General features: G+C 41.3%; 1 long non-coding RNA gene across 1 annotated transcript; it reads right to left on the bottom strand.

Annotated features, from left to right (window-relative positions):
• Positions 1-5,897: 5,897 nt before the first annotated feature.
• Positions 5,898-8,570, bottom strand: LOC146566261 (uncharacterized). The gene is made up of 4 exons (XR_014894030.1): positions 8,407-8,570; positions 7,866-7,944; positions 7,392-7,487; positions 5,898-6,638 (listed from the first exon to the last, which is right to left on the bottom strand). It is a non-coding gene; the product is annotated as an uncharacterized LOC146566261 (long non-coding RNA).
• Between the last annotated feature and the right edge of the window lie 6,092 nt (positions 8,571-14,662).

The following is a 14,662-nucleotide window of genomic DNA, read 5'->3' as shown; positions in this document are numbered from 1 at the left end:
TTATCAGGAGGTTAATGAGTAATTATTAACTTTCATTTGAAAAAGAATGAGAAAAGATCTCATTTCACTCACATTATGGCTAATCACGGGAAAATTTATGGGAGAAACATTAATTGAGCAGATATATGGTAGTTGCAAATAGAAACACAGCCCCCCAGTACACCAGCTATTTATGGCTGTCCAGAGTTTCTCTTCTTTACACCAAACTCTGTATTTCTATAATTACTGAAAAAATTATTCTGCATTTCTACAAACTTTGTTATGGTTTAAATGTGCCAAAACAAGGATATCTACAGATTATTATATTCTACATGACAGCTTTACATTTTATATTAAAAGGAAACAACGGTGATGCGTAACAGAAAAGCTACTGAAATATCTGGATCAAGAATGCAATCTATGCATAGTAAAAAAGAAATTTAACCTCAGTCAAGTTGAATTACAAACACCACTAAGTGCGGCACATTTTCTTACTCTTAAATCCCCCAAATTATTATCTAAAATATACAGAACACTTTCTAAATTAGATGAATCAATATCCCTTCCTATTGCAAAGTGGGAAGCAGATTTATCAGTCAGCTTAGACCAAAACTTCTGGTCTCAGATTTGCTTAAAAACCTTTAAATTAATTAAAAATCCCAGTCTGCAATTAATACAATACAAAATACTACATAGAGTGCACTATACAGGTCATCGGATGTTCAAGATGGGCTTTACATCTTCCAACAACTGCTCACACTGTCAAGGCAATACACCAGACAATTACATCCACGCTCTTTGGTTCTGTCCACCAGTGCAAAAGTTTTGGCGCGAGATATGTGAAGACTTATCAAAATGTCTGAAATGTAACATTCCAACCTCCCCCTTAGTGTGTTTACTGGGCAGCTTAGATAATGTCACTTCAGAAAAGAATATAGCCCATATGATTTTCACTGCCCTATGCATAGCCAAGAAAACAGTCCTCATGAACTGGAAAAATAAAAATAATCTTAATTCTAACCAATATAGAAATTATCTATTAGATTACATTAGTCTTGATACAGCCTCTGCCACCACATCAGATCAATTGCTCTGGACTCCTTTTATCAGCTCCATCACCTAGTGGGGGTGGGGGGTCATAATTTGGTCCCACCTTCACTGTTGTGATTGGTGTGGGGGTAGGGACAGGCTTAGGGCGTCGGGGGGTTCCCCGGAGGCATCTTCCTTGGGGGGCTCAACCCGGGGTAGCGGTCATGTCCGGTTGGGGGCTCTGTTGGCTCTCAGGTGACTGTTTCCTCGCGGCTGCGTGCAGCGGGGCTAGGGGAGGGTCTGTGCTGACGGACGTGGGTTACTGACCTGGCAACCTGGCTGCCCCTGGGTGGGTCCTGGATGGGCGTGAGGTTCTGGGGGCGCTCCGTCTCTGGGCTGGGGCCCGGGCCGGGCCTCGGGGGCTTGGATCCTGGTTGGTGTGTTGCCGGGGTTGTGGGCGGGTGGGTGCATGGGGGCCCAGCCCTGGAGCAGGGTGCCGCCGGTGCGTCGAACCACCTGGGGGGCTCTTCAACTGGTGGGGGAGATGGTCACATCTTGCAGGAGCTTTCCTCTCTTCAGGAACTCTCTCTGCAGGAGGGGGAGATACAGGAGAGGTGGAGGAAGATCTCAGCCTGGGCGTTTACTGTCTTATGTAGTCTGGAAGATGAGTGGATGGTGGGGTGGGTGCAGTTTTCTCTGTGGTGGGGTTGGGTGGACTGTCCCGGGCTCTGTGGGGCCGGGAGGCGCTGCTGCACTGGGCCCCGGTCTGGATGGGCCTGGGCCCCCTTTCCCTGGCGGGTCGCGGAGTGTGGGAGTGCCTACTGGGGTCAGCGGGGGAGCTGGCCCCAGGGAGGGGTTACCTGCCCCTCCCTTCCTTCCCTCCCCATCTCCAGCTGCCTTTCTCTTCCCGCTCCACCACAACCACCCACACATGCAGGGCCTTGGAGTAGGGGTATGTCACCAGGGTGCAGAGGAGGCTACCCCCCCCCCCCCACCCCCTCTGTCCCCTTCTGGCTGCCTCTGCCTCAATTTTATCCCACAACTTAGACATTCACATTATTCACACTCTCATTACACATACATATAGGATCTTGGGGGTGGGCACAATCACGGAGTCCAAATTACCATCAGGGTGTACACCTCACCCCTGGCGTCGTTGCCCACCTCTCAATTTTAAATACACGTAGACATTGAGGGCTAGCAGGAGGGACTATGCGCTTACCTGCTGCTCTCTGGCAGGTAGCTCCAAGCCCTCCTGGGTTTTAATAGCACCTTAGAACACACATGCATCAACATTACAATGAGCGGGTGGAGGGAGGTTTGGAGTCTTCTCCCACCCCCATTCTCTGTGGCCTGCTGGAGCGGGAGGGCTAGGTGGAGTTGGCCGTCCGACTGGGGTCTGGAGTGTGGGGCCTCCCTGCTGCTACGGAGTCGGGGTGGTCTGCCTCTCCCCACCGCAGGGAAAAGGGTAACACCACCTGGGTCTGGGTGCAGTTACCCCCTCCAGGGGCAAGGGTACCTAGACCCGGTTTGTAGAGTACGCTTGGGGAGTGTGATCGTGTGTACAGCGTCTCTTTATGTGTGGAGTAAGTGCATATGAGAGCATGAGGGGGGGAATGGATGTTTGTGTCTGTGTGTGCCTGTATGTCTGTGTCTATATGTCAGGTTGGGTATCAGACGCCACCTCTCTGGGGACACCTCAGGCCCTCCAAGGTTTGGAGGCCTATCTCCCCCTACCACCACTTCCCCTGCCGGTGGCGGACTCCCTCAGGTGTCGGTGCGTTGGTGGTTCTTTGTGTCTGGGGGTGGGCGTCCAGGTACACACCGGCTCACTCCTTGGTGGCCGCTTATCGGGGCCTGGAGCCTGGGGCTCGCTCGGGCCCCTTCGGGGGTGGGGTGCCCCCGGCCTCTCGGCCTGGGGCTCGGTCACTCAGGCACGGCTGGCTGCCGGCGGAGCTCACGGGCGCGTCACTGCAACTCCCCCTGGCTTCTGCTCCGCGGCTGCTGAGTGAGCCCTCATCTGGGACTCTCCTCAGCTCTTACTGGGACAGTGGCGCGGCTGCCCCTCTGTTGGTCTTCCATGGTTTCTTGTGTTCTGGGGGCCTCTGGATGTCTGGAGTTTTGATCTCCTCCATACCTGCTTCACACCCTGGAGGACGGGGCTGTGGCCCCCCCACACTCCCTAGCAGATCGTTACATGGAGAAACCTTTGGAATACAAGCGCGCTGATCCACACAGGTATGCACACGGGTGTTCACTGCTCGTAGACCCAAATTACACCTTTCTTGGCTGCTACCTCGAAGCACATCTGTCCTGCGTGCTGCACAACAACATTGAATATTTAGTATTTACTGCTGTTTACACTTAGCTAGATTAATGCGATGGTGTTGTGTTTAGTATGTTGCTTTGTTTCTTTTTTTTTTGTCTTTTTTTGCTTGTTTTCTATTCTTCTCTCAACAGGTGATCCAGGAGATTTTTATTTTTTTTCTCCCCCCCTTTCTCACTGTCCCTCTCCCCTTCTGTTTTTCCTTTCCTTCCTCTTTCTTTCTCCCTTTCCTATCTCTCACTCATGTCTGTCCCATCTGTAACATCTGTAAATAAAATATAATAAATAATAAAAACAAAGATCGACCAAATGGACCAATACGGCAATGCCACGATGATCCATTTGGCAAAGTAAATCCATTGGGTATCCTTGTTGGTCTTCAGACAACAATTCTGATGGCTAAAGAACCAAATGGGACAGGCGGAAAAAAAAAAAAAAAAAAAAAAAAAAGAATGCAATCTATGCAATAGCTGGACTCTCATTTTAAATGATGTATCAGCTGATGATGGCACCTCGAAAGCCAATCTCTCAAAAGTCAAAAGTTTAGCGCTCTGTCAGTGAGAAGGCATATCTTTAACATGGCTCAGGCACAAAACTCTGGCTGTTACCACAGAAGCCCCACTCATCTGCTGAGGGGCAGCCAATCAGAAGAAGGTTGGTTAAAGGGATGGAACTGGAAGCTAGAAGATGAAAAATGCAAATGTTTGTTTTAGACAACATGAACTGAGTGGCTTAATGAAAGCCCAGCACTGAGGTTTTGCAGACACATGACCACTAACTTGACGCTAATTTGTCCAACATTTTGGACATTAATAAGGTTTCAGCAGAAAAACAGGAAGAAGGTTTACAGTGAAAAATATGCCTTTTAGAACATGCTGTGTGCAGCTTTTCCTTTGAGTAAAAGTTGTATTTGCATCACACTTTTTCAAGTCATAGTACCGCTGAGCTAGCAGAACGTCAGATAAGGGACAACAATAAAATAAATATGGATTATTTTGACTTTTGACGCAAAGCTACTCAGCTCTAAGAGTAATTGATATTGAAAATGTTGAGGTGGAAATGACCAAAACAGATCCCCTTCATTGATAATCAAAGAGTTAGTCAACTCCTTACGTCCAAGAAGCAACTGTTGATGAATCTGTAGGTGGAAGCTCCTGCAGAGCCTATCAGGATATATTGATATCTCTAAAGACAAAAATACTGTATTTACTTGAAAACTGCAGTAGCCTGAGTCATTAGGGCAAAAGCAGTTATGATGAGGACGTCTGTAAATAGTATTATTAGATGTTGTGTGTGCATGTGAACACCAGATAATTAATCATAATTGCTGCTCCCTTTTTCTGCCCATTACTTTCACTTTTCTGCTCACTAATTGCTCTAAGTAAGAGCAAGTCAGGAGGAAATATAAACCTACACTCTCAGCTTCGCTTTTCAGTCGTTACTTTGGAAAACTTCAGAAGGGAAATGTTTGGAAACCAAAATGACAGGCCGTACAAACCAACTGTGTTACATGGAAAGGGGCTGAAATTAAAACTAAAACTGCAGAGATGTTTTTTTTTATGAGCACCTCTACATCCACCCCAGAGGTGTTTGACAGTATCAAGAAAATAATGTCTCAAAATGGACAAAGGTGAGCTGCACCTTTCACTGCAAGGTGGATTAGAGCCAAATGAATCAATCAGAAGTTAATACCTTCCTGGCTAGTCCTAACCGTGTTTCTGACACACACACACACACACGCGCACGCGCACGCGCACACACACACACACACACACACACACACATTATTGCCCACACTACTGCCAGATAACCCTGGAGTGTAGACTGATTCATGAGGCGAGTGTCAAGTACAAACCAAGGACACCTGAGCACCTGCTTACAGCCAGTACAGTTGAAGAGGGTGACACACACACACACACACACAAACCTAAGCTTATAATATAAACTTATATAAAACACACCTGGCCAGATATGTGCCTTTGGGCTCCGGTGGAGTAACAAACTAAGAGGCACTCACACAAACGCACACATACAAACATTTAATGAGAAGTAACGAGCAGGTCCTGAGGCACTGATCTCGTACAACAGAGGCAACCTTGTGTGAAAAGCACTGCCTTGATAGTCTTAATCTGTTGATTGGAAATACTTTACAGCAGAAAACACAACACATTGATTAAAAGGCTCGTCGTGTTATTGAAAGGGTGGTGATACTAATACTACACTGTAAACCCGAACAAGTTGACTGAACTTAAAACTTTTGTGGAAACTGATTACCTCAAAAGATTTAAGTACAAAAACTCATATCTTCTAAGTATGGGGTACTCAAAATTTGTATTTATTGTTAACCTAAAAATTTTAAATTATATTTTCTATTTTATTAATTGAGCTTTACTCAAAGACTGTATACTTTAATTTCAATATTTTTGTGTTTCTTGTAGTTTATTATTTTGATGCAACACAATGCAATTATATTACAACCTAAACTCAAATTATCTGATTATTAATTAAAAGATATGTTGTGAGTGTAGACTACTAAAAAAAAAAAGTACGGAAATTCAGTTACTTTACATTTTGTTTATTTAACATTTTTTCATGAAAATTTAAAAACATCACAAATGTTTTTATAAAACAACTAACATGGACATCGGCACCATAAAGTGAGCATTATAAATTCTGTGTAGAACATTTATCTTTTTATAAACTCACAAAGGACGACATCAGTCCTAATTGCATCTTTCTCAAAATACACAAAAATGCAAAACAAAAAGTCAAATACTAATCACTTTTTTTTAAATAGAAATGAAAAACAATTTTTTAAAATGGGTACAAAGACGATCAGCTTCCAAATAACCAGATAAGGCAGTCAAGTATAGGAAAATTAGGTAAACTGATGGAGTTAAATCCACCCAAAGCCTGTAGTAAACTTAAAGTGCTTAAAGTGCTTCAAACAAAGTGCTCAGTAACAGAGTGCGTGTCCTAACAAACATTGCCTTATATTCCTTAAGAGCATGTAGGCAGGGGTTTCAGGGGTTTGCCGTCATCAAGCCCCATGAAGATATTTTGGACTAAGGCAAATGTGTGAACCAGCTTCCTGGGGTAGTCTAAATGCAGAGCATAGATCAAGCCAAACAATAAAGCAAATGCATTTGCAAATCTGGGAATATCACGCATCACCTAGTCGCCTTTCACCAAAACAGCCATGCTTGAGGAAGTAAAATGGACTGGACTGGGAAGCGCCGTCGGTAACCACTGTGAGAAGGGCAACTGGAGTGTCAATGAGGGTCGACTCATCCAATGCGTCCGCCTGGAATAGACACAGTATCAATGGTAAATGGCCTGTATTTGTATAGCGCTTTACACATTCAGTCATCCAGACATTCACACACTGGTGATGGCAGCTACATTGTAGCCACAGCCACCCTGGGGCGCACTGACAGAGGCGAGGCTGCCGGACACTGGCACCAGCGGGCCCTCTGACCACCACCAGTAGGCAACGGGTGAAGTGTCTTGCCCAAGCACACAACGACCGAGACTGTCGGAGCCGGGGCTCGAACCGGCAACCTTCCGATTACAAGGCGAACTCCCAACTCTTGAGCCACGATCGCCCCAATTAAATAAGTAAGGTTGGTTTGAGAGAATGTGACAAGCATGACCTGTAATCTAGCAAAACATTCAGCAGTGTAGTGGGTTACTTTGTAACGAGTTAGGGTACTCTACTTTTTTTGAAAAATGTACATTAACGTGTTAGCTTCTTGCATTACATAATTTGTATTTTTATTATTTTTCTAAAAAAAAAAGTAATTTTTTTATTTCATGACTTTATCTCAAAAAGAAACTAAATCTTGACTTCAGCCTGGTTTTTGGGCCACCTGCAGCATAGCCATAGTGCTGTGATACGCCTGTGCCCTGCTCCTGACCTGTGTGTGTGTGGGTTTTCTACAGAGAGGGTATTTTGTTTGTACAATTTGGTAGCTGCTAGGGTATTAAATTGTATTTAAAAAAATCCATAGCATTTTATCTTACTGGCAGAATTTAAGTAATGCAAAAATACACTTACATTACATGTCTAAAAGAATTCTGGGTCCTCCTCCCGCAGGTATACAGGAAGGGCACGAAGTACTGCAGTGCGTTTCACGTTGATATCAGGCGCCTCCTAAAAAGGGAAAAGAAAAGTTCATTTAACGCAAAGTTTTCAGGTGTCATTCTTTGGGGAGAATACATGTTTATGAAACTGCATGACATCAGACTCTACTAAATTTTGGAGACTTTTCTTTTAAGATACAACCTTTCTGTCTCTTGTGACAGAGAGTATGTTTCTTAATCATTTGACAAAAACCCTACACAGTATTTTAAAATAGTGTTCTCCAGATCAGAGCTGTGATCTATATAGAACATGGGGTTCAAAGCAAGGAAAAATTGTGTGTTTATCAGTGAAACTTTTAATTTGTGTTAATTTTATCATTATCAATATATGAAATCTTCACCTTAAGGGACTTAATGAATGGTTTCTTCAATAGATCTTTCAACTCACCTGTGTTTACTGTCTCCACCTGAAATTAATTGCAGTCTGAATATTTTTTTCTTCTGTCTTTTTGTCTTTGGCCTTCAGCCTTGGAAGAAAAAATAAAAATATTGAAAACCTTATCAGCACACTAAATATACAACACCTTGCTATATTTCAATTGTTTTAGATAGAAGTTGCCACTGCTAGCTAAGTCACTTTTGAATGATGCTAATGAGAAGAAAAAAAAAAAACCTGCCGAACAATGAGGCTGCTGTTGTAAAAACGCCAACTTTCTTGCGTTGGCAAGGGGTCGTTAAAATATCACTAAGACCCTTTCTTTATGTGTGATTCTTCGTAAAACTGTGTTTTAATCGGTTAAAACTGTAAAACTGACGACATAATCTATGTTTGAAAAAGAGCGCGAACAACCGCGAACAACTATTCACCACCTGGGTCTGTGCTTTTTAACACAACAGCGCATTCGAAAACAAGTTATTGGCTGCAACATATTAATATACTTGCTTTTTTACGGAAAAAATAAACATAACGAAGGTTCAGTTTTACTTACAAGTTTCTCCAAATGTGTTCTCCAGTCGCTCGAGAAGGGCAGCCATATTGAACAGAATTTTCTGTCAACGTCGTTCAGGTTAGAGAGAAGACGTCATGACGTCATGACGTCCACATGCGGAGCTCGGAAAAAAACATTTACTCAAAAATCATAATTAAGAAAGCAGTATTTACTCTTAACTTCTAAGCCATGTACAATTATAACTGTTTGAATCGTTAACCGAACAGAAAAGTTTTAAGTTGTTTCAACTTTGTGAGGAATTTTAATTGTTATATCCACAAACTTTATAAGTCAGGTAGACTGTTGGGGTTTACAGTGTACTAACGTACTACTGTTTTACTTTATTATTATTATTATTATTATTATTATTATTATTATTATTAAAACAGCTACAGACAAAAATATATAAAAAATCCACTTTTGTATACAGGTTACACAAATCTACCCCCAGGACTAATTATTAGACAATTTTATATATTTTAAGTGCAGTAAGAGGAGAAAGTCTATGTGCAGGAATCATATCAAATGTTAAATTCATACTAACAAATTAGCATTTATTTAAATGTGACAAGGTTAGCAGAGGTTGCAGAAGTTAGCAATGTCATTTAACAATAAGAAGGCTCTGGATTTAAACAGTTCGTGCGTCTTGGTCATTGGCTTGTAATTAAGATTTGAGATAAATAAATCTTTGAGTTCTGATTAAGTGTTGTAAATGAATAATAAAAGAAAAAGATTAACACATTTGCATCATTATACTGAGGAACAGATTTGTCAGAAGAGCTGTAAGAGCTGTATCCACAAACCACAATGGTACAAACAAGTTCCCTTTCACGGGTATGCAGTACTTCAGAGGGTGCCGCTGCTGTACTCTTACAGGTACAACATGGCATTGTTTTAAAATATGAAGTATAATCAATAGTATATTTCTAAAACTGTCTGGTTCGTTCACAAGTTGGTAGAAACCAAAGAGCTAAAAGGAAACACAAAACTTGAAAACGTAATTGAACAATGACTCACAATTAACACCATAGTTACGCTGTAGCTTCTGAATTTTACACACAGTGCATTAGGAACCTGATATAACTGATCCCAAATAACAAAGCACAGCACAGCATATACAGCCTCAGCCTGAGAACAGCCAATAGAGAGTCAAACGAATAAGAATACTACTTCCACATGTGGACCAGCTTTGACACGCACAAACAAACACACACAAACACACACACAGATTATCGGTGCAACTGCCAGATGACACTGGTGGATGAAATCCAGAATTGGCCCAGAACTGATTGCTTTCTGGGGTCCAAGTAACCAGATTTGCCATTTGAGGGTTTGTTTGTTTTTTTCCATAAAAATATTTACTGAAATAATAATAATAATAATAATAATAATAATAATAATAATAATAATAATAATAATAATAATGATAATAATAATGATAATAATAATGATGATGTTAAAATGAAATCTCTAGTGAGTTGAAGTAACTCCTTTATTTTGTTAATATCAGAAGACCAAATCTCTTTATATCAGCAATGGATGGGTCACAATAATCTCTTCAGAATCGTCTGTTTTTAATTTTTTCAGGCGCCTGGTACCTGCTTACTCACATAATCTGGGTGGCTGCATCTGTTTACTTGGTTAAACTGTGCAGAAACTGTAGAGAACTCTTGCTAGTGATGTTAACTGAATTAGTATGTGTGCATTCAGAGTCTAAATGTGATTTACAGTCAGTGGATTGAGTCGTGATCCAGGCACCGAGAGTTCACTATTAAGCCTGGAACCACATTCATGACCAATATCACTCACACAAATACACAGCTTATCACACTGTTATCACTAATGCACACAAAAAAGTAACACGTTCTCTCCTGTCTCCCTGGTCGGATAGGAGAGGTCAGAAGTTGGCACTGCATCAAATTCATGACTGTCTCCTTCCTCACTGGAAAAAGGGCGAGCATCCAATGGCTTCATGGTGAGGAGACGATGCCTATATAGCAGCTTCGTACTGTCATCCGGATTAGCGTGTCATCAAACAGCATTAAGGTCGTTGATCGTCGCGTGACAGTCGGGAAGGGCAAGCCAATTATGTGAGGTGAAGCAATGAGAACAGCACATTCACCAGGTTCTGTACTGCAGGACAACTTCAATATCTCCACCTGCACTGTCACAGCTGTTCTCTTCACTTGTCCGTAAATAATGTTGGATTTGTTTCTGTTCATTCATCATCAACACATGCAAGGTTCTGCAAAAATCTCCTTTTTGTGCTCTCGGACAGGTTAGTACGGTCCATGGCTGAGAGCGTACTGTAACTCCCCTGTAATTCAATGGAATTTTAATGTAAGTAAAAATAAATAAAATAGAATAAATAAAGATGTAAAAAGTGCAGTGTATCTTAATTAAGGAAATTACAATGAAATAATTCAATTATTTATATTACTTATAGGATTATTAGTCTGCTTTAATGTAAAATTTATAGCTGTGCAGGACTTTACTCACACATGATGTAAAATTACTCATGCATGAATTTAATGTACTTATAGTAGAACTAATTCTTTGTTTTGTGTAAAACCCAGACTTGTTCTAGTGTACTCTACTTTAAGTATTTATAGATAGATATAATTGCAAAATAATTTAAAATGAAATTACACTTAATTACATGGGAATAATGCCCATATTTGTGGTCTGTATTAAAAAGTGTCAATCTCTGTCTCCATTTTTCAACAGAGCCTATCACAGTTTGTCTATTTCAAAAGGACAATCTACATCACTGCACACAGACAAACAAACACAGTACTTAGAGGGCATGCAAATAACAAACATTAAAGAAGCAAAGTGATTGTTTAGATAAATAAATAAATAACACAGCTATAACATTAGTTAGCCAGGCAGCAGTTCGTCTTCGTGGGGTCTTTTTTTTTTTCTTACTCCCAAAATATAAACAGGAATTATGGTTTCATAACACCATAAATCTTTTGTGGTAGACTTATGAGACCTCCTTAAAATGATCCCGCTGCACAAGCGCACACACACACACACACACACACACAGTGTTGTGTTCTCAGGCCACAGCATCTCGTCCTTACCTGCAGGCAGGGAGGCTGTGGACAAGCCAGGAGGGAAACAAAGGATGTTTTTTTTCCTCAAAAACTAAGTTGTAAGACACTTCCTAAAACTCCATTTGGGTCCAGACTCCCAGAGGCTTGGACCCAAGTGAAGGATGCCAGGATGTATCTATCTGGACTTACAAAGAGTACTGACACTGTTGAGCATAGCAGGATAGAGAAAACTGAAAAGTCATCACTAGGAAATCTAGTGTATGCACTTTTCTAGTCATAAAAGCACTTTAGACCTATAACTATAGTCTGTATTCACATAGCAGTTTATTCTCTACATTGCATCTACCTCACATCCACGGTCAATTTACAATGTATGTAAACAGACTGTGTCAGGAGGCCCATACAGGCACATGGAGAACTCTACATAGAAACACTCGAGCCAGGATTCAAGCCAGGAACCTTTTTTCAGTGAAAGGACAGCCCTATGCAGCAACCTGCTGAAACATGCAGAAGCTTAAAAGAATTCTAAATCAGAAAACACGACCTGAAGCAAGGACGCTAACTGAATTAGTATGTGTTCTCACATCGAACTTCACAGCCAGGAGTTTACATGATAACAGTCTGTTCCTAAAATGGAGCAAACAAATCATAAAGGGAAAAGAAACACAAAGAGAAAAGATGGAAAGACAGACGTGCTGAACAAAGAAAGGACGCAGGCTTGGAATCTGAGGAGTATCCGCAGGACAGGAACTTCCAACTGAAAAAAAGAGTCTAAATCTTCATCACTGCAAACAAACAAACTCAAACAGACTCATTGTTGCCACAGGCAAGCCAGGTTTCTAGCTGAGGTGGAAGTGAGTGGCTGCCTTGGGTCATGAGCAGATATTTACCTGACTATTAATGAAGAGTGGACTCTCAGAGGCCAGGAGGTCACAGTTCCTCACTGCCAGTATCCACTGGGGTTAAACCATTTCATCTGACTCATTGGTTTTCATGTGAAATCCTGGTGGATGTCATTAGAGGATTCCCTGAACTTCCCTTAAAACCGAAGAAAGAGAGAAGGTAGCTTTGTTCGGTTTCATCGCAGTACGTTAATTATGTGTGAATATATAAAATATTGAATATTAAGTACTTTCATGCTGGTGTAACCACAACTTCCATTAGTGGTAATCTGTGTTACATAAGAGGACCCGTAACATTAAGAATGATCTGAATGATCTCTCAGGATACTTGCAGCACACCTGCAGTAATACTGTGGTAGTGATGTTATTCGGTACCACCTGTTGGGCAAATTTCAAAGTAAAATGAATTGCTGAGATCAGGCTCAGTTCTAATGCACACCTGCTTTCACCCTGTGTGCTCCAGCGATGACATGGACACAGACTGTGCCGTTCTACATTTTATTTTGCTTGAATACAGGATTTGGTTTCTGCAACACAAGCAGGAAATATATGTTCAATAAGGTGATAGTGCATGTAAAGTGTGCTGTGGACAAACATTACTCTCGCCCTATGGTCACTGCAGTATGAGTTATTATGGGCACTTTGGAAATAAACAATGTGCAAAGGAATGCTGTGGTCACTACTATGAAGACTTGAAATTAATCTATGGGTTATATATACAGACAAGAAAGGTACACTGAAAAAAAGCATCTGACATCACTAAGATGATGCACAACTTAGCTAAACATATAATCTAGTTTTCTGCTAGCTTAATTAGCACAGACTATCTTAATGTCTTCAACCATCATGCAAAAATTATTTGCTATAAAATTGCACAGTATGAAGTCTTCATTCTAAGACTGCAGAGCCTTCAGCCTTCGGGCTCCTCTTCTGTGGAACCAGCTCCCAGTTTGGATTTGGGAGAAAGAGACCCTCTCTGCATTTAAGATTAGGGTTAAAGGCTGGATCCAGTGATCCTATATCATTCCTTTGGTCTAAGCTGCTGAGGGCTTCCCATCATGCACTGTGCTTCTCCTTCAGTCATCTTTTCACTCACTATCTGTTTATACAGCTCTCTGCATTTAATCATTGGTTGTTATTAATCTCTGCTTCTCTTCCACAGCGTGTCTTTGTCCCCCCCCCTACTGATCATGGCAGATGGCCACCACTCCCTGAACCTGGTTGTTCCATAATCTTCTTCCTGTTAAAAGGGAGTTTTTCCTTCCCACTGTCACCAAATCCTTTACCTTACAATATAAAGTTTCCCTGGCACGTGTGATGGGTTAGAAGAACACAAGGATCTTTTTTTGTTTCCTTCTGACAACAGATAGACAGGAAATAATGCACAATGATCTGAACTGATGCATGCAAAGCACTGCACCTTTTCTGTACACTGCGTCTACGTTTGTCACACTACTGCTAGACTTTGCAGTAAAACCATTCATAGTTCATTCCATCCACCAGTGTCACACTGTTGTATAACAAACACTGCAGTCTGTAAGGGTCACCAGCAGGGATTAGACTTTCAGTGTTATTTCAGTGGTCAGCCTCCAGATGAGCCCACAGTCTCCAGACCACCAGGAGGGTGATGAGATTCAGCTGAATATATATGAGCTCATCTGAAATTCAGGTTTGAGTTCAGGGAATGGTCAGTGTTGTCAAACCTGGACTGGACACATTTTGTTCTTAGACCTTTTGTCAGTGACAGCTGAGGGAAGGAGAAGTCTGTGATTCTGGCTCAGAAGCAACATCCATAGCTTTGTGTGAAATACAGAGGCGTGTGTAATTTTCACAATATGCTATTTTTGACATCCGTTGCTGTTTTCCTTATATTCAGCATGTTGTGCAACATTAGGCTATTATTGGGATGTGATTCATGCCTGAGAATGGTTCATCTTTAATTCACTTTTGTAAAGATGCATGCTTTTTTTCCCAAGCAGCTTCTTTTTTTTTCTTTTGTTGTTGGTTTTTGCTTTTGTGAAAACAAAATTAAAATAGATTAAAATAGATACTCACTAATGTGTGAAGCATAGCTCCCACCGCCTCTGTGCTGCTTTCTTTTCATATTCTTATTATTTGCGTTCAGTGACAAATTAAAACTGATTTATAAACATAATGGCTGTTTCTGACCCCATTTTCAGGAGAGAATTAAAGTAATGGTGATTTGATATCTATTTCATAAAGCATAAAAAACTTTTTTTTTCCTGGTCATAAACAGAAAGTGCAACATTTTCATCTTTAGAATTTTGTTTCAGC

This window comes from Mchenga conophoros, linkage group LG10, assembly GCF_057382185.1.
Source record: "Mchenga conophoros isolate Kocher_MC1m ecotype Shallow Benthic linkage group LG10, M_conophoros_male_GT1.1, whole genome shotgun sequence".
Lineage (NCBI taxonomy): Eukaryota > Metazoa > Chordata > Actinopteri > Cichliformes > Cichlidae > Mchenga > Mchenga conophoros.
The sequence above is the reverse complement of the archived record's forward strand: the minus strand, read 5'-3'. Positions and strand labels throughout refer to the sequence as shown.